The sequence below is a fragment of the Oryctolagus cuniculus genome, chromosome 13 (assembly GCF_051225735.1).
Source record: "Oryctolagus cuniculus isolate XC-2025 breed Fujian yellow rabbit chromosome 13, ASM5122573v1, whole genome shotgun sequence".
Taxonomy (NCBI): domain Eukaryota; kingdom Metazoa; phylum Chordata; class Mammalia; order Lagomorpha; family Leporidae; genus Oryctolagus; species Oryctolagus cuniculus.
The window spans coordinates 59,736,708-59,755,101 of NC_142879.1; the positions used below are offsets into that span (position 1 = coordinate 59,736,708).

At 40.0% G+C, this 18,394-nt stretch overlaps 1 long non-coding RNA gene across 1 annotated transcript; it reads left to right on the forward strand.

The window, feature by feature from the left end:
- Positions 1–2,451: 2,451 nt before the first annotated feature.
- Positions 2,452–14,011, forward strand: LOC149122615 (uncharacterized). Its single transcript, XR_016219332.1, has 4 exons — positions 2,452–2,642; positions 3,005–3,118; positions 9,158–9,224; positions 12,115–14,011. It is a non-coding gene; the product is annotated as an uncharacterized LOC149122615 (long non-coding RNA).
- The last annotated feature ends 4,383 nt before the right edge of the window (positions 14,012–18,394 follow it).

The window sequence follows — 18,394 nt, forward strand, 5'->3', positions numbered from 1 at the left end:
AGAGTAAGTCTTAATTCCAGTAACTTAGTCTAGTCCGAGTTGCTCCCCACAAATGCAACCAAACTCCTTTTGGTTCATGTTATTTAAACAAATCTCTGATGGATAAGTTGTTTTTTTTTTTTAAACTGAAAAATTTTAAAAGATGATTCCAGAATGTTAACATGCATTTGAGCCTGGGTTTGCTAGCTAAGCAAAATCAAGCTTATCACTGTCGGATAATTATAATCCTGAAAGTATAGTTTTGACATAAAAAGAAATAATGCAGTTAAAAGTACAATGCAGTGTCTATGGCTTCATAAATACACAGTTCAATGATTTAGCTTTTGGGGAATCTATGTAAAACAATATGAATTCAAGTCCATAAAAAGGAAATACCTTTGTATCTATTCATACATTTTTATCAATTACTGGTGTGGTAAAAGTACTCTTGAATTCTCTGCTGTATTTATTAGGTTTTGGCTCCTTAAAAAAATGAGTCTTTTGTAGATAGCCATTTATTTTTAAATGTCTTAAATGATCACTTTATAGCTCTAGTTAGATCACCTTGAATAAATGAATGACTATGATCTTGTACCCTGTTTTGTTTAAATGTTTTAAAATCCTTGAAATCTTTAGCAGTATTTCTTAAGATCAAAATTCTAAATTGAGTTGTTGTTTTTTTTTTTTTTTTTTTTGTTTTTTTTGTTTTTTTTGACACTGAGATTTCCAGCTGGGCCCCTGGAGATCCTCAAAGAGTCTATCTCTTATGTGGTAAAGAAAAAAGCCAATTGGTCTAATTAGGATTATATAGCCAGAGCCACTGCTCACTAGGCTAATCCTCCGCCTCTGGCACCAGCACCCTGGGTTCTAGTCCTGGTCGGGGCGCTGGATTCTGTCCTGGTTGCTCCTCTTCCAGGCCAGCTCTCTGCTGTGGCCCGAGAGTGCAGTGGAGGATGGCCCGGAAAAAAGGAAGACCTTTCTCTCTGTCTCTCTCTCACTGTCCACTCTGCCTGTCAAAAAAAAAAAAAAAAAAAAAAAAAAAGCCAATTGGTCTTATTAGGATTACATAAAACACAGTATCAAATCAAAAATAATGCTAAACTTCATCTGGTAGGCTGGCAGGAAATTATTAATCTTATTATTATCTTCTTAATAAAAGGCCTAAAATCAAAATAGTTTAGAATGTACCTGTATGACTTGATAAAATACTGTATACAAATAACTAAATTGCCTTATCAATTGCTAAGACTTTATCAAATTCAAATATTTACTTAAACTTTTTTTTTTTGAGAGACAGCTAGAGATCTCCTATATACTGGTTCACTCGCCAAATGCCTGCAACAGCCAGGGCTGGGCAAAATGAAAGTCCAGTGAATTCTTTGAAATTCATTCTGGGTCTCTCATGTGCATGGCAGGGACCCAAGTAATTGAGCTGCCTCCTAGGGCATGCATTAGTAGGAGGCTGCCATCAGGAGTGGACCTGGGATTTGGACTTGGGATATGGAATTAGGGCATCCTAAGACATGTCTTCTCAGGGTGGATATGTGGTACAATGACTATCAAGTCTTTTGTCATTAACAATTATGATGTTAAAAACATTTACAATCTGGTTCACAGAAAAATATTATTCTTGAATATAAGTTTCTGACAACTTAAGATCAGTGAACTAAGTAAAAATGTCCAGTACTCTCTTTAAAAAAATACTGATGGATTCTAAAACCTGCAAATGAAGATCACACAGGACAAGAAAATTAGATGACTATAAATTAACTGATGAATTTCACAAAATTCTGTCTTTTCTTTTTTTTTTTTTTTTTTTTTTTTTTTGTTTAACAGTCAGAGTGGACAGTCAGAGAGAGAGACAGAGAGAAAGGTCTTCCTTTGCCGTTGGTTCACCCTCCAATGGCCGCCATGGCTAGCGCGCTGCGGCCGGCGTACCACGCTGATCCGATGGCAGGAGCCAGGTGCTTCTCCTGGTCTCCCATGGGGTGCAGGGCCCAAGCACTTGGGCCATCCTCCACTGCACACCCGGGCCACAGCAGAGAGCTGGCCTGGAAGAGGGCAACCGGGACAGAATCTGGCGCCCCGACCGGGACTAGTACCTGGTGTGCCGGCACCGCCAGGCGGAGGATTAGCCCATTGAGCCGCAGCGCCAGCCCTGTGTCTTATTTCTAACATTTTGTACTTAAATGTTCAGTCTTCAAGGATTAAGGGAACTTTTTCTTAGGATTTCTACTGTTTATGACACTTTAATAAAGTATACTTTTATAAAAAAATTTTCTTTTCTCTGCTTAATTCCTCCCAAGTTAAAAAAAAAGGTTATTTTTCATGTCAGTGTTATTATTTACATAAGCTCAATAAAAATCTGTTCTCTTCATAGGACACAATTAAAAACATTGCCATATTTTAAAATTTGCACAAAATGTCTGGCTTTGTTCCTAGGAATTTGGCAAAGCAGTTAAGATGCCACTTGGGAAACCTGCATACCATAGTGAAGTGCCTGGGTTAAAATCCTGGTTCTGCTCCCAATTCCAGCTTCCTGCCAATTTGCAATTTGAAGGCTGTAGCTGATAGCTCAAATACCTGCATCCTTGTCACCCATCTCAGAGACCCAGGTTGGGCTGGATGTGACCTGGCCAACCCCTTGCTGTTGCAGACATTTGGTGAGTAAACCAGCAGACAGGATGATAGTTCTGTCTCTCTGTGTCTTTACAATAAAATAAAAAAAAAATTAAAGTTCCTAGTCTTACAGTGAATAAATATAATTATCACCTGTTGATGATCCCTGAAATTTCAAAGCATGTTGTGCTACAGGTCAAAACCTATAGTCTGCTTTGGTTTCCCATTCTAGCATTGGCAATTTTTTAAAATAGGAAATTATCATATAGTAAGCCACTTTTCTTGCTACATTTATTTAAAAAATTCTAAAAATGTCATATACCTGCTATTTGACTGTAATTGTATTCATTATTTTTTAATTTTCAAATTGGATTGATGTTCTTATTTTGTATTTCTCTTTTTTTAGTTTTACACATGTTGCCTGCCAGTTTTAGAGAAATGCAACTTCTATCAAAATAAGGCTGGCCCTGTACTTTGTAACTCGACTTACAGAATGGATAAACTTAACAATGGGCTTCAGGTAAAGTTTGTCTGAAAATCACTATCTATCTATTTATTTATTTATTTGACAGGCAGAGTGGACAGTGAGAGAGAGACAGAGAGAAGGGTCTTCCTTTGCCATTGGTTCACCCTCCAATGGCTGCTGCGGCCGGCGCGCTGCGGCCGGCGCACAGTGCTGATCCGAAGCCAGGAGCCAGGTGCTTCTCCTGGTCTCCCATGGGGTGCAGGGCCCAAGTACTTGGGCCATCCTCCCCTGCACTCCCTGGCCACAGCAGAGAGCTGGCCTGGAAGAGGACAACCGGGACAGAATCCGGCGCCCCAGGGTGCCGGCGCCACAAGGAGGAGGAGGATTAGCCTAGTGAGCGTGGCGCCAGCCTGAAAACCACTATTTCTAAAAGCTATGTTAGATAACTGTGGCTGAGAGGTTTGATGCTATCCTGATTATGGCACCAGGTCAGAACAACAACCAAGACAGGTCCATCCAAGAAATGAGAGACAGGATGACTAATCAGTGATGTTTTCAGAAAAAAAAGATCTTGATTAGAAGGGGGCAGGGAGAGCGATGAGAATTATCAAACTCAATCTGGAGTAACTAGTGGCAACCCTATACAAAAATAAACCTGGGAGGAATGGCTCTCATACATGATAACCTGAGAGTAACATTCAGAAAAGATTCTTCTAGAACACTAAGCTACTCAGAGTTCTATTCCAAGAGAGGTTTTTTCAAGCCTGAAGATTTTTGTTTGTTTGCTTCTTAAGAGGCAGAGTTACAGACAGATCTTCCATGTAATGATTCACTCCCCAAATGCCCACCATGGCGGGAACCAGTAGCTTGTTCCAGGTTTCCCAGGTGAGTACAGGGGCCTAAGTGCTTGGGCCATGTTTCACTGCTTTCCCAGGTCATTAGCTGTGATCTGGGTCTGAAGTAGAACAGCCAGGACTCCAACATGAACCAGCACCCATATGGGGTACCTGCAGCTGAACAGAGGCTTAGCTTACTATGCCACAGCACTGCCCCCTCCCCCAAGAAAGATGTTTCCTGGATATAATGGCAATGTTAGGTAATGTATTCTTGCTGATTTTACATCTAGTGCTGGAGTCCATATAAACCAGAATATGATTTAAGATCTTTCAGCTTTTATTGGCTTGCTGAGAACATAGCTGCTCAATAGACATCCTGAACCCCCACCCCCATGCATTTTAAGATAACCAAGGCTGAGTAAATAAATGATATAAAAAGCTCTGTGGTTGTAAAAAATAAAGAGAGAAGCAGCTCTACATTTCAAGTTTAGCTGTCAGTTGAGGGTCAGGCAGTCTTCCATTCAGGGTTAAAAATGATTATCAACACTGTTGTGGGTAATTTGAGGAGCTGTGGGTAAGGACCCCTACAAAAATTTTAGGTTTCTCCTTTGAGTTCTGACAATTCAAGTCTAACCTATGTTGTGACTGTGTTATTAGAAACATGCACATTTTTAATTATTATCTTTTGGTTCTTTGCCCCATTTACCATTATGAAGCACCCATCTTTATTTTGAAAATTTTCCTTTAAAGTCTAGGCTTACTAATATTGGTATGGCTATATTATCTTCCTTTTGCATTTAAATAATGTTTGTATACCTATATTATAAATTTCTAAGCTAATTTTTCAATGACCAGTCTTCCAGTTTACTGATTTTCTATTGCATTACTTCTAATCTGTTGTTAAATGCATAAGTATTTATTAAATTCTGTTTCACTTATTACGTGTGCCAGTTTTGAAATAGTCATTTGACCATTAGAATTTGTTTTTATTATACTCTTGTGGTAAATTTCCTCACATTTTCATCTATTGTTTTAATATAAGAAATACACTATTTTATAGGATGTATGTGACAATTCTAGTACATGTATAACCCATACACTATTCAATTTCATTGTTCCCAACCATTTTCTTCCATCTCCTGGCATTCATGGAAATTTCTTTATGGTTTCCTGATACTATGATTGAAAGATCATGAAGATAATTTGAGACTTCAAATATGTCATAACCTTCCAGTTACTTCTCTTCTCCTTTATCTCCCCCGACCCCTTTCCTTTCTTCCAATCAGAGGAATTAGGTTAAACACACAGAAATTAGGTTCTTTGCTGCTAAATAGTATTGTGAAGGCTTTATCCATCTCATTCACTATACTTTCTAAGGTATGTCCCTAACAGCATCTTAATGGGGATTCTTTGTCTTTTAACTAAGGATTCTGGTAGACTTTGAATTACTTCATTTTAATTACCAATTCTCTCCTCATGACCTCATCCTCTTAGGTCAAACTCCTTAGTGTTGTAGATCCATGGCCATAAGTTACAGCCACTGGAGAGGAAAAGAACAGAACATTGGGTTCATCTAAGTGCTCTTGGGATCTGATTCTATCAAATTTACCACTGTTGATTTCATAAACGTACATGATGGCCAAATGTTTTTAGCCGGTAATTACAAATAAGCTGAGGACTCCAAAATCATTTGAGTATTTCAGTAGTTTCAGGGCAAAATAATGCTTATGATAAAATTTAAAAACTCCTTAGCCAATTTGGTTTATAAAGCAATTTCCTGAGTTAGTGATATTTACGTTTCAAAAATATTTATCAACTGTTGCTCCCCCATTCGCGGAGGAACGACACTGGACACTGCGCTGTTCTTTCGTCTGCTCGGCCCTTCCCGGGTTTGCTGGCAACTCCTCCACCTCTGTGGAGGGGCGGTTCCCCCTGCCACTTTCCCCACTTCCGCGGGGGAGCGGCACACCGCCGGCCGGCTCTCTCGGGGGCTGCTCAAATGTTATCCGGATGTTCCCGGTGCATGTTGTCTCTCTCCTCCTTTATAGTCCTCTTCCACCAATCCCAACTCTGCTACCCACACGCCGAGCACGCTGCTCTCCTCCAATCAGGAGCAAGATCAGCTCCTGCAGCTCATCAGTCAAGTTGGCTAGAGGCAGCTATGTAGAAGTTGTTTACTCCCTTTCAGCGCCATATTGTGGGAGAGCAGATGCACAGAATAAGTCTTAATTCCAGTAACTTAGTCTCGTCCGAGTTGCTCCCCACAATCAACCATTGTCATTGATGGAATATTTTAGCTACCTTCCCTTTAGGACTAGCAATAAGATTTGGATGCTATTTTCCCTTCTGTCAAGACATCCCTAAATAATGGAATATATTCTTAAATTATTCATCTGAAAAGATAAGTATCCATAATATTTAACTTAGAAAATATAATAACAAGTATTTGAAGAAAAATATTCAAGATCACTAATCATCAGGGAAACGTAATCAGGGAAACACCATGAGATATCATCTTAGTCATAATGGCTATTATCAAAGCTGTAAATTAACCTTGATGAGACTGGAGAATTCAACTCAAACTATTGACAGGAATGTTGATTAGTACAATCATTATGGAGAAGAGTATGAGATTCCTCAAAAAAATGGAAACTATAACTACCATATAATCTAGCAATCACACCAGCAGGAATATATCCATAAACAATGATGTCTTGTTGCTTAAAAGAATCTGCACTCCCATACGTATTATAGTACTATTCACAGTGACCTCAGTTTCCATCAATTGAAGTGTGAATAAAGAAAATTTGGTACATATACTATTCGGCCAAGAGAAAAGATGAAGTCTCGTCATTTGCAACACCATGAATGGAACTGGAGGTCACTTTGTTAGGTAAGATAAGCTGAGCACAAAAGTCAAGTATTCTATGAGTCTACTCATATGGAATCTAAAAAGTTGATTTTATACAAGTTATGAGTATAATGCTATTTACCAGAGGTGGGGGAGAGAGAGAGGAGGTAGAGAGGGAGAAAGCTTGTTGAATGAGAACTAAGTTCTATACATGGGAGTAAGAAGTTCTGGTGTTTTGTTCCAGAGCAGAGTGTCTATAGATAAGGATATGCCTTATATAGTTCCCTAAGAGAAAAAAGGGAAAAGATAGAATAAATGATTTTGAATGTTTTCATGATAAATGGTAAATGTTATAACACAGGTATTTTATTCTTATTAGACATTACATGATGTATACCTACATGTAAATACCACATAGTCACCAATAAATAAATAAGATTTTCTATATCATTAAAATTTAAATTATTTAAAGCTTTAAGGAATTGGTAATGCTAAATAACCAGATATGATTATCACACTGTAGCTTTAAAAATTTTTCAGGAATTCAAGAAAAAAAGCACACTAGTAGATATATAAGATACTGGTAATAGATATTTTCAATATAAATATATTTGCTTTTCTATTACAATAGAGAAAAATAACAAAATCTACACTTAAAGCATGTAACTAATAATAAAATTTACTATAATAAAATTTGAGTGTTTACCTATACCTACAAAAACTCACAACTGTTTGTTACAAAGCATAAGTCATGTTTCATAATTGCAAAAAACAATAAGAAGCAACTATGAATTACCCTACTCTATAGTGAATAGGAACACTGTGGGCCAAATTGTAACCCCTAATAATGCAAATGGAAGAAAATCTGAATAAACTGCAAACTTCATTTTCTTGGAAGAGATGACATAATATAAAAACACAGACTGAAATAAATATTTAGATATAATTCCACTCCAGAAACATTTTTTATTTAAAGAACTTCAAGAACATACTTTAAAACTTTTTTGAAGACTTCAGTGCAAGAGTCACTTAATATTCTTTAAAATTAAAAGGGGAAACAATGCTGTTAGGTAATCACATTAAGAAAGGTGAGTACACAGTGTAGATTGGCACCAGAACAGGCAAATTATCAGAAGTGATAGCCTAAAGATGCAGTCAGGTGGAACTAATTGTAAAAAGTCTATAAAGGCAGACATTAAATGGATTAAGAGCCCAAACTGAGAAATAATTTATAGACCTAGTAGGAGATGATGTAGTCAAATGTGTTATCTACCAAAGAAGCTTATTTAAAAAAAAAAAAAATTTCAAGGCTCAACAAGAAAGCAAAATGTTCATTAGGTTGATTATATCAGAAGTAGATATTTCTATGAGTGGGGAACAACAATCACTAAACATTTTTAATTTTTTAAATTGGAAAAAAAATTTTCTTGTCTAAAATCTCTAATTTTCAAAGCATTCCTGCAAGTCACAAGAAAAATATAGCAACCTTAACAGATCATTTTTAGGTAAAACAGTCAAGGCTATTTAGCATACACTTTAATTCTAATATAAAATACATACCGATGAAACAAAGATGTAAGCCTCAGCCATTCTTGCTCATTGCCCAAAAGAGATAATATTGAAATTTATTCCTTACCCTTGAGACTCAATTCTGTCTCTCATCCTCTTGTTTTTACACTCCACTCCAAGATTCAGAGACTGGAAAGCCACATGAAAGACCAGTGTGTAGAAATTCACCTCTACCTGCTGCCTTCCACCCCCACCCCTAGCCCACCTAAGGTAGAAAAAGGCCTATCCCCTGAGGTTGGGGCCTCCTGCGGTGTGTTCCATCAGTATGCATCCCTGCAGTTGGTCTCCCACCTTTGCAGATTTATTTTCTCTGAATAAATTCAGTCTAGCTCTGGATTCATATTCCTGCCTCCTCTCTGTCCTGCACCTTTTATCATAACATTTTAGTGCCCCATTTAAGGAGGGGAGCAAAGGATCCAGCTTTCAGGTAAGAGCTGAGAGTCCCTTCCCTCTTCTGAACTCTCCTGCCTTCTCTCTGTGGCATCCTGAATCTTCGTTTTCCTTTCAAGAATGAAACCATGGATGCGTGGAACTGGGAATAACCTTGTGAATGACTGAGGGCCTCTGACCAAGGTGACTCTCTGGTGATGCTCAAACTTCCCCATGCTAAAAACAGCCCAACAGGGTATCCTGGAGTCTCTCTCCATTTCTGCTTAAATTTCTCACCAGCTTCTCCTTGGGGTGGGGTGGGGGTAGAGGGTAGAGGATGCAACTTCCAGGATTCCCCCAGAAGGACCTGGGAGACACTCCTACAAAACCTCCCATGTGAGTTGAGAACAGCCTTAGTCATTTTATGACTCTCACCTGCACTTTCTCATCTTCCCAATGACTATACAGCCAGAGCCCTTGGCCAGATCTCATCCCTGCATCTGACACTGGATCTCATTCTTCACCCATCGGATTGGTAAGAGAGGCCTCTGTTGCCTCAAGCATGCAGGGGAAATATTCATCCACCACAGCTTGGAACTGAGACGCTGGTCTAAGCATGGGGGTTCTCTCTCTGCTCTTAGAGGACTCAGAATTTGGTTCTTGGTTTGGGTGATCCTTTCCCAGGGGACACCCTCTGAAAGGACCCCCTTCCCACAGGATATATTTTGCCTAATCCATGGGCCCCAAAATTTCTTGCATTTCACCTGACTCCACTCTGGCCTGCCTCTCAAACAGCTTTTGCAAGCTGGGCCTAGAACTATTAATTAACCTCTATACTAAAATTTGGCTTCAATGTGAATTAGACAGTGGCTCAAAGTGGCTAGAATGTGGGACCTTTGATCTCCAAATTCTCTGTGATCATAGTTTTACACCAAGAAACAGCAAACAGTCAGAGGCCTCCTTTGTCCAGGCTTTCTTCCTCCTTGGGGGACAGTTTTCCTCACTCCAAGTTTTCATAGAGGAAGACTGCTCCCTTCTCTGCCTCCACGTGAGAAGCTGGCACCTGAAGAACACTGCCTTTGGCTCACTCCAGCCCTCTCTAGCCACTCCTCCTCTTCCACCCCACCAGCAGTAGCAGGGGCAATTACTACCCTCCACCTCTTCTCTTCAAAAGTCTCTTTACCCAAGTCTCCCTAAGGAAGAAAAAACTCATTATAAGCCTTCTGCCCTCCCACCATTCCCTCCCTCCTTTCATTCCCTCTGTGACCCTGACCCCTCATCTGACCTCCCATCCTAGGGAATTTGGGATCCTCAGGCTTGAGCCTCCTCTCTAAGCAACCAACCTAATTCCCCATCAGATCCCACCCCACCTCCTCCCAGGCACTCCCAAAGTATACAACCCAGACCCTGCCTCCCTTTGAGGGAGGTGGCTGGGCTGAAAGGTCCGGTTAGGATCTATGTGCCTTTCTCTCTAACAGACCTTAGTCAGACTGAGGAACGTCTAGGCTCATTCTCAGAGAACCCCTCCAAATAGCATAAGGGATTTCTCTACCTGACTCAGTCCTATAGCTTCCCTTGGAATGATCTGTATTTAGTTCTATCCTCTACCCTAACTCCAGACAAATTTGATGCGATCTGGCATGCTGCCCAATAGCTTGTAGATGAGATGCACTGCCAGGTCCCAGAATCCACTTGAGCCATCCTCAGAGGCAACCCTAACCCAGATTGAACTTAACAACTGGTGATATGGGGCTACAGGCCCAAGACCACATGATCTCATGTCTGCTGGCAGCTGTAGAAAAAGAACAGCCATAAATGGGTTAATTATGAGAATATCTGGGAGGTCACCCAGGATCCCCATGAAAACCCTGCTGCATTTATGTCCTGCCTTACAGAGGCAATGACAAAGTATGCTAATTAATACACAGATCCCAATTCCCCAGCGGCATGGCTGTCACTGTGCACTTACTCCTTATGTAGGATCTCTGTCCTTAATGTGTTGTTCAGTGTGACTTAATGCTATAACTAGTACTCAAACAGTATTTTACACTTTGTGTTCTGTGTGGGTGCAAACTGATGAAATCTTTACTTAATATATACTAAATCGATCTTATGTATATAAAGAGAATTGAAAATGAATCTTGATGTGAATGGAATGGGAGAGGGAGCAGGAGATGGGAGGGGTGTGGGTGGGAGGGAAGTTATGGGGGGGAGCCATTGTAATCCATAAGCTGTACTTTGGAAATTTATATTTACTAAATAAAAGTTTAAAAAAAATTCCCACTTAATGTCCCAGTCAGTTCCAGATATCCGTCACAAACTCCAAAAATTATAAGATGGTCCACCCCCACCCCCCAAGACGGACGTCATAGATACAGCTTGTGTGCTTTTAACAATAAAGATGAGGAAATAAGGACCCGAGAGGAAACAGAAAACCAAAGTTTCAGATGCTTGCCTCTATAATCCACCAAGACCCCAACTGCAAGCCAAGTCTAGCCTCAGGAGCCCTGTTATCAATGCGGCAATGCTGGGCCCTGGGCTAAAGCCTGCTCCAATTAGAAGTCCACCTCCGCTCAAGGCTCTAGCCCTCCTGGAGCCTGTATAAGTGTGACAGTACTGGACATGGGGCCAGGAGCTGCCCTAATCCAAGGCTTCCCCCTGCCTCATGTCCCAAGTGCAGACAATGAGGGAGATCCCCTCTCTGGAACAGTCCTCTGCTCAAACCCCGCCGGCACAGGACATCTCATCTCTGTTAACAGAATGAGGCCCAGGTTCCACAGCCCCCATCACAGATGAGTCCAGGGACTTGAGGGTAATAGGGACAGTGTGTGGTAAGCAAATTTCTTTCTTGGTGGACACTGGGGCTACTTTATGTTTTCAGTGAATATTGTGGTCCACTCCTCCCTTTCTCAGTCTCTGTTGTTTGCAAGAAAGGCCTTAGATAAACCCTAATAAGACCCCTCCCTTGTATTGCTCCTTTGGGGATACTACTCTCCTGTATTCCTTTCTTGTCCTGCCTAACTGCCCCATGCCCCCCTCTTTCCTGGAAGCTGTTAATGCTTGGCCCATTCGAACTTCTCTATTAAAAGATTTTTTCTTTCACCTAACTTCCCTCCACTACAAAATTCTGAAGCTATTCCTCTTCCTCTCACTTTCCCTTTTCTTAACAAAATGAGCTCCCAATATGGACTTTGCAGACAAACATCTACCCAAACCACACTGTCTCCCTGCTATACTCCTACCTATCAACTTGGTGACTGGATTTATCTAGAACAAAATGAGGCTGTGCTAAAGCCAAAATGGAGCAGGTGCTACCTGGTGATATTGACTACCCCACCACTGCCAAACTCAAAGGGCACCCCCCTGGGTACATTTTACTTCACTGAAGCTAGTAACATCTCCCTCATATAAGTCTACTTCCACAGGGCCCACCTCTCTCAGGTTGATGTGCTCCCTGCAATACCAGAAGAACCACCTTCTCATGAACTTGACAATTCCTGAATTCCACAGATTTCTCCATATTCTTCTACAAGAAAGCTACTGGTATTCATCTCCACCAATCTACCTCCTCCACCTGTCTCAGATTGCTGGCTCCAGGGAAATCTGCGACTTCACATTGGAATGCACTGTCACCCTCTGTTATTGTCTGCTGCTGGAATCCTAGCCCTAACTTTAGCCAAAGGCTTGCCAGAAATCGCTTCCAGTGCTGGAGCTGTGGTAAAAAATTTCTCTTAGCAATCTTTTATCCCTTCCTGATAGGATGCTTTTCTACCATCTCCTGCTTCTAACCTGGTCCACTATCATGGCTCCAAGCCCCCAAATGCCTCTCACCTACATTTCCTCTAGCCTGGTTTTTGAAGATAATCCCAAAGTCTCTTCATGTTGGATCTTCAACACTTCTCCCCTAAGGGCTGGCAAGCCCTCCCCACTGCCACCCAGCTCTGGGAAACTGCCCATGGCCTTGTTCATATTATAAGGACCAGAAAACCCTCTTAGCAGAACCCCAGGACATATATCTCTTCTGGACCTCCCAGGAAAAAACACCAGCATGGCTAGAGGAAGGAACACCAGTATTATACAGGGAAATAAAACCAGAAGATGCACCTGCTCTACCTGGTCAAGGCATTTTTGCTGTAGCCTCACTAATCAGCGAAGCCCCTTTCTGCATCATACAAGCTTCCTTTCCTTCTTACCATAATGTGAGTTCCTTGCCCTCAACACCTGTAACCTAGCTGTCACTCTCCCAGACCCACCCCCCATTAGCTGCTACTACTACTCACACCCAATGAATATGGCTGCAATGGCGTTTACTCATCTCTTACTACCTGGTTGCATGTCTAGGACCAGAAAAAGGGCGTTCTCAGGCATACATATGCCTCCCCACCAGCTGGACAAGGACCTGTCCACTCAGCTTCCTATTTCCCCCTTTGACCTCTACCCTAGATCAATCTCCCTCCTGTTCCTATAACCCACCAGGTCACCCCCTTGATACTCTGCTGAGTATCTTGATAGGAATCAGATGAGGAATGACGGGATGAGTCATTTCAGTGGACAAGGCAAATAAAATTGAAGGTTTCTCTCTCAGTCTCAAAGAAAACATAAATAACCTAGCAGAGCAACTATCTCACCTCCAGGATCAGGAGGATTCATTGACAACATTAGTTCTCCTGAACCACTGAGCACTATACCCCCTCACAGTGGAGAGAGGATGACTTTGTCTCTTTTTAGGTGAAGAATGTTGTTTTCACATGAATAAACCAGGTGTGGTAGGAGATGGGGTCAAATGTATAAAAAGACACACTAATGCACCATGGGCAACATCTTCATAGTGCTCCATTTTCTGCCATGTATAATTAACTTATTCCAAAGGTTCATTCAGGAAAGAATAACTGCTATATCTCAAGCCATCTTGCAAGAGCAACACAAAACTTCTATTCTCTTTTAATCAAATGGCCCTCACGCAAATCCTCACACCAGGTCTATGCCCTGTATCAGCAGGAAGTAGCCAAAAAGAAATCAGCGCTCATCTCCTTATCTATACTCAGAGTCAGGATTGACTGAACAAAGACATAAGCCTTGGCCATTCTTGCTCATTGCCCCAAAGAGAGATAATATTGAAATTTATTCCTTCCCTTGAATATCAATTCAGTCTCACATGCTGTTGTCTTTGAACATTACCCATTCATTCTTCCCCAAGTTCAGAGGCTGGCACCCACATAAATCATCTGTATGTAGAAATTCACCTCTACCTGCTGCTCCTACCCCTGCCCCTAGGCCTCCTAAGATAGAAAAAGACCCATCCCCTGGGGCCTCTTGTTGTGTGTTTCATCAATGTGCATGTGGGCAGTTGGTCACCAAGCTCTGTGGACTCATTTTCTCTGAATAAATTCGGTCTGGCTGTAGATTCATATTCCTGCCTGCTCTCTATTCTGTGCCTCTTTTCCTAACATATACTATTGCATATCTGTTAGGCTAGCAAAGGTGAGTAAGCTTTATGTTGGCAGTTATAGGGGGCATGCAAGGCCCCTGCACTTCCCTTCTAATGAGTACCCATGCATTCCATATGGATAGATTCAGTCTTACCAGAACCCTATAATTAAATTACAGATAAATTATATATCCCAGAAATTGCCTGAGTATGCATCCTTTTGAAAATCTCATTTTTCATTAAGGACCTGCATGAGGACATTTCCATGAAAGAATGGGACATTAGCAGCTGTCAAGCATTCTGAAGTTCAGAGAGTTGGGAGGACTATATGATGGATGCATACTGCAAGGGTGTATGGGTTAGCCACCTGTTTTACTAATAAAGTTTCCTGCAATATACCAAGCCCATTGATTTATGTTTCATCTATGATGCTTTTGTATCACAATGGTAGAATTGAATAGTTGTGACCCACAAACCTATATATGGTAGAAACAGGATTAGAATTCAACTATTCCTAGAAATCATGCTCTTAATTACTAACCTACATTAAGACTACATATATTTTCCTTAGGAGGAAAATGCTACAAACCAGGTTTAGAATGGCTTTCCTTGTTAACTGCCTAGTCACACAGACAAAGAATCCAGCATATCATTTATTCACTTATTATCCAAAGTCCTGCTGTAATTTCATTTTATTCTAATTGGCAAGTTGAATTGGTAAGTGTTTCTGATGCTTGAATGCATTGCAAACCTGTAAATACTGGAAAAGAAATGAACTGTGTGTCATGGGTTGTTCTATTTTTGTATTTAACTTCTACCTGTGTATTAGTTTCCAAATGAAGCCTCACAAGTAATGTTGTTCCTCACGTTTCTGTGCCAAGAAATTACTACCAGGGAGTAACATATTTAAAGTAATAGAACATAAGGAAAGAAATATTTTAAAGGCCATTATAATAAATTATCCAGCTATATAATATCATAAATCCTTTCTCATAATTAGTTAAGTGGCATATTCCCTGTTTGTCTTAATTTACTTTATAATTCAGGCTTGTAAAGTAGGTAATGATGTTCTAGTGAAAAGAGTGTTTCACATGGTAGTGACTGCCCCCAGCTTCTCCTTCGACGTGGTCATTGGCTTTTAAAGTAGATTTTGGGGAAAGTTATTTTATGTCCAAATATGAATAAGAAAATTGAAATATCTAGACCTTCCTATCTATATTAGAAATAAGTAATTATCTAGAATGGTACATTGCAACTCTAACAGCAAAGAAAATGATCATAGCAGTTGGTCTAAAAGTCATGCACTAACCAAGAGGCAAAAGTGAAAAAGTAAAGCAGTTCTACAAATTATTTTGGCAACTTTGGCAAAAAGTTTACCCTTGGGGCCCACGCTGTGGCATAGCAGGTAAAACCACTGCCTGCAGTGCCAGTGCTGCATATGGGCTCTGGTTTGAGTCCTGGCTGCTCTACTTCTGATCCAGCTCCCTGCTATGGCCTGGGAAAGCAGTGGAAGATGGCCCAAGTGCCTGGGCCTTGGCACTGCATGGAAGACCTCTCTCTCTCTGTCTCTGCCTCTCTTTCTCTCTCTGTCTCTGCCTCTCCTTCTCTCTCTGTGTAACTCTGACTTTCAAATAAATAAATAAATCATAACAAAAAGCTTACTCTTGTGGAGGCTATTTTATCTATTAAATTAAGGAATTAGAAAGCATTTTAGGAATCCCTTTGAGTTGTATGATCTTCAGCTGAAAACAGAATAGGCAACCATTTATTAGAGCCTATAATACATAAATTTATGTCAGAAAGCCAGTGTTTTACTGATATTTAATTATATCTTCATTTTCGTAAGCTTTGGATTAAAATGAATCATAATATAACTTGGTTCATGTGAATTTAACATTGCTTACATATGATAAAAATAAACACTAAAGTCAGATGGCTTGTTCTTTCCCCAGTCTCTGGTGATAAATTACAGTGGGCACATGAAAAGCATCTTAATTTGTAAACATAGCCCATGTGTACCCATACCAACTGGTCTTCTCATAGTCTCTCAGGTTCAGGTTTCTCTGAAATAAATATTTGACATTGAGTTTATGTGTAATGGTCTCCCAAAAGGTACTGGATCCTAATTCTCAACCTATATATGTTATCTTATTGGGAAATAAAGGTCCATGATGATGTGGTTATGTTGAGAACCTTCAGTTGGAGAGGTCGGCCTAGATTATCTGAGTGGGATCTAAATGCTATCCAAAGTGTGACTGATCAAGAGCTCAAGAAACTAAACAACAAAACAAGCTATCAGTTTAAGAAATTGGCCAGGGGCTCGAACAAACATTTTTCATAAGAGGAAATCCAAGTGGTCAACAGACACGTGAAAAAATGCTCAATCATTAGCCGTCAGAGAAACGCAAATCAAAACTACAATGGGCTTTTACCTCGCACCAGTCAGAAAGGCTATCATCTAAAAATCAGAAAATAATCAATGCTGGTGAGATGTGGGTAAAAAGGAACCTAATCCACTGTTGGTGGGAATGGAAATTAGTACAACTATAATGGAAGACAGTATGGAGACACCTCAGAAATGCTAATATAGACATACCATAGGGCCAAGCCATCTCATTCCTGGGAATTTACCTAAAGGACATGAAATCAGCTTATGAAAGAGTTATCTGTACCTCATGTGTTTATTCCAGCTCAATTCACAATAGCCAAGATATGGAATCAACCCAGATGTCCATCAACTGATGACTGGATAAAGAAAATGTGGTATACATTCACTATGAAATACTACTCAGCCATAAACCAGAATTAAATCCTGTCCTTTGCAGCAAAATGGATACAACTGGAAACAATTATGCTCAGTGAAATAAACCAGTCCCCAAAACACAAATACCTGTGTTTTCCCTGATTTGTAAAAACTAATATACAGAGCACAAAAAAGTATATGAGAAATTGATATTTTGAAATCTGATTATTCTTGACAGCCCTTGTATATACTCTTGAAGAACATTTTTTTTCCTACTATTTGTTGAATTCATTACTTAGTAGAGGGTTAATCCTGTCATTATACAATGACCGTAAAGTATGTCATTGGAAAAATTAAAAGAAAATACAAGGAAGGTAGGGTAGGATGTATCACTATGTTCCTAAATCTGTATATATGAAATTTGTTCACCTTATATAAATTTTAAAAAATCACATACACACACAAAAAAACAAAAGTCACCTTATATGCAAGAACCAGGCTAAAATTTGCATACAGCAGAAGACATGGCAATGTGAAGACAGAGGCTGATGGGACTGAAGTGGCACATAACCTGAAATGCCAGCATAAGGAGCATGTGTTCCCCTGTCCTCCAGAGAGGATGTAGAAACCAAGCAGAGAGAAGTTAAGACTGGACTGTGTTAGAAAACAAGGCATGCTAGAAATCACCACAATGGGAAGAAACAAGGAACAGATTCTCTTGTGAGCTTTGGAGGAGGGAAGCCTGCTAACACCTGCTTGTAGCCCAGTGATAACTGATTTCAAAGTTCTGGCCTCCAGACTGTGAGAATGTCAATAGTCAAGTTTGTGATGATTTGTTACAACAGTCATAAGGAATCAATAGTGTGCAGAGAAATAGTTGATTCAACACAATTAGACAAAGGGTGAAAGCAGAGACCTGATGGTATTCCAAACACATTTACAATTCCTAAGTCTACACTGCAACAATTTGGGATTAGCTAGGCCTGGAAAGATAGGAGTGACCCTTTATAATTAGAGATGTGTTGTCACTGTTTTTCTGAAAGTTCCAGTGGGTCTCAGAACTCTGGATTTTAACTCATAAAATCTGTTGTTCTACACACAGTGTAAAAGTGGATAGTGGTTGTGGGACTGTAAGAATGGAAAAGTATGCTTCTGAGAACAGCCCTGGAAAGATAATTTCCCCTTCAGTATTTTTTGAAATGAGATTCCAAAACAAATACACAAATTCTTAAAACCTTAAAGCAGATTTACTATTTGAGATTGTATGAAATGTATACAAATAGATTTGCATTGGCAGAGTCAGGGTTTTTATTTATTCACAAGTTGCAACAAACAATGTAAATGAAATCCTGTAAACAGTCATTTGGTGGTATGCTAGACTGTTAGTGCAAAATGAAAACACAAATCTATTTCTTCTAACTCTGGATATGGATATATTAGCTGTACCTGCCTCAACTTAAATTAGGAGTGAGATATAACTCATGTCACTGAGCTCTCTTCAATAGAATGCCTTTGTCATTTTGTGCATCTTTCC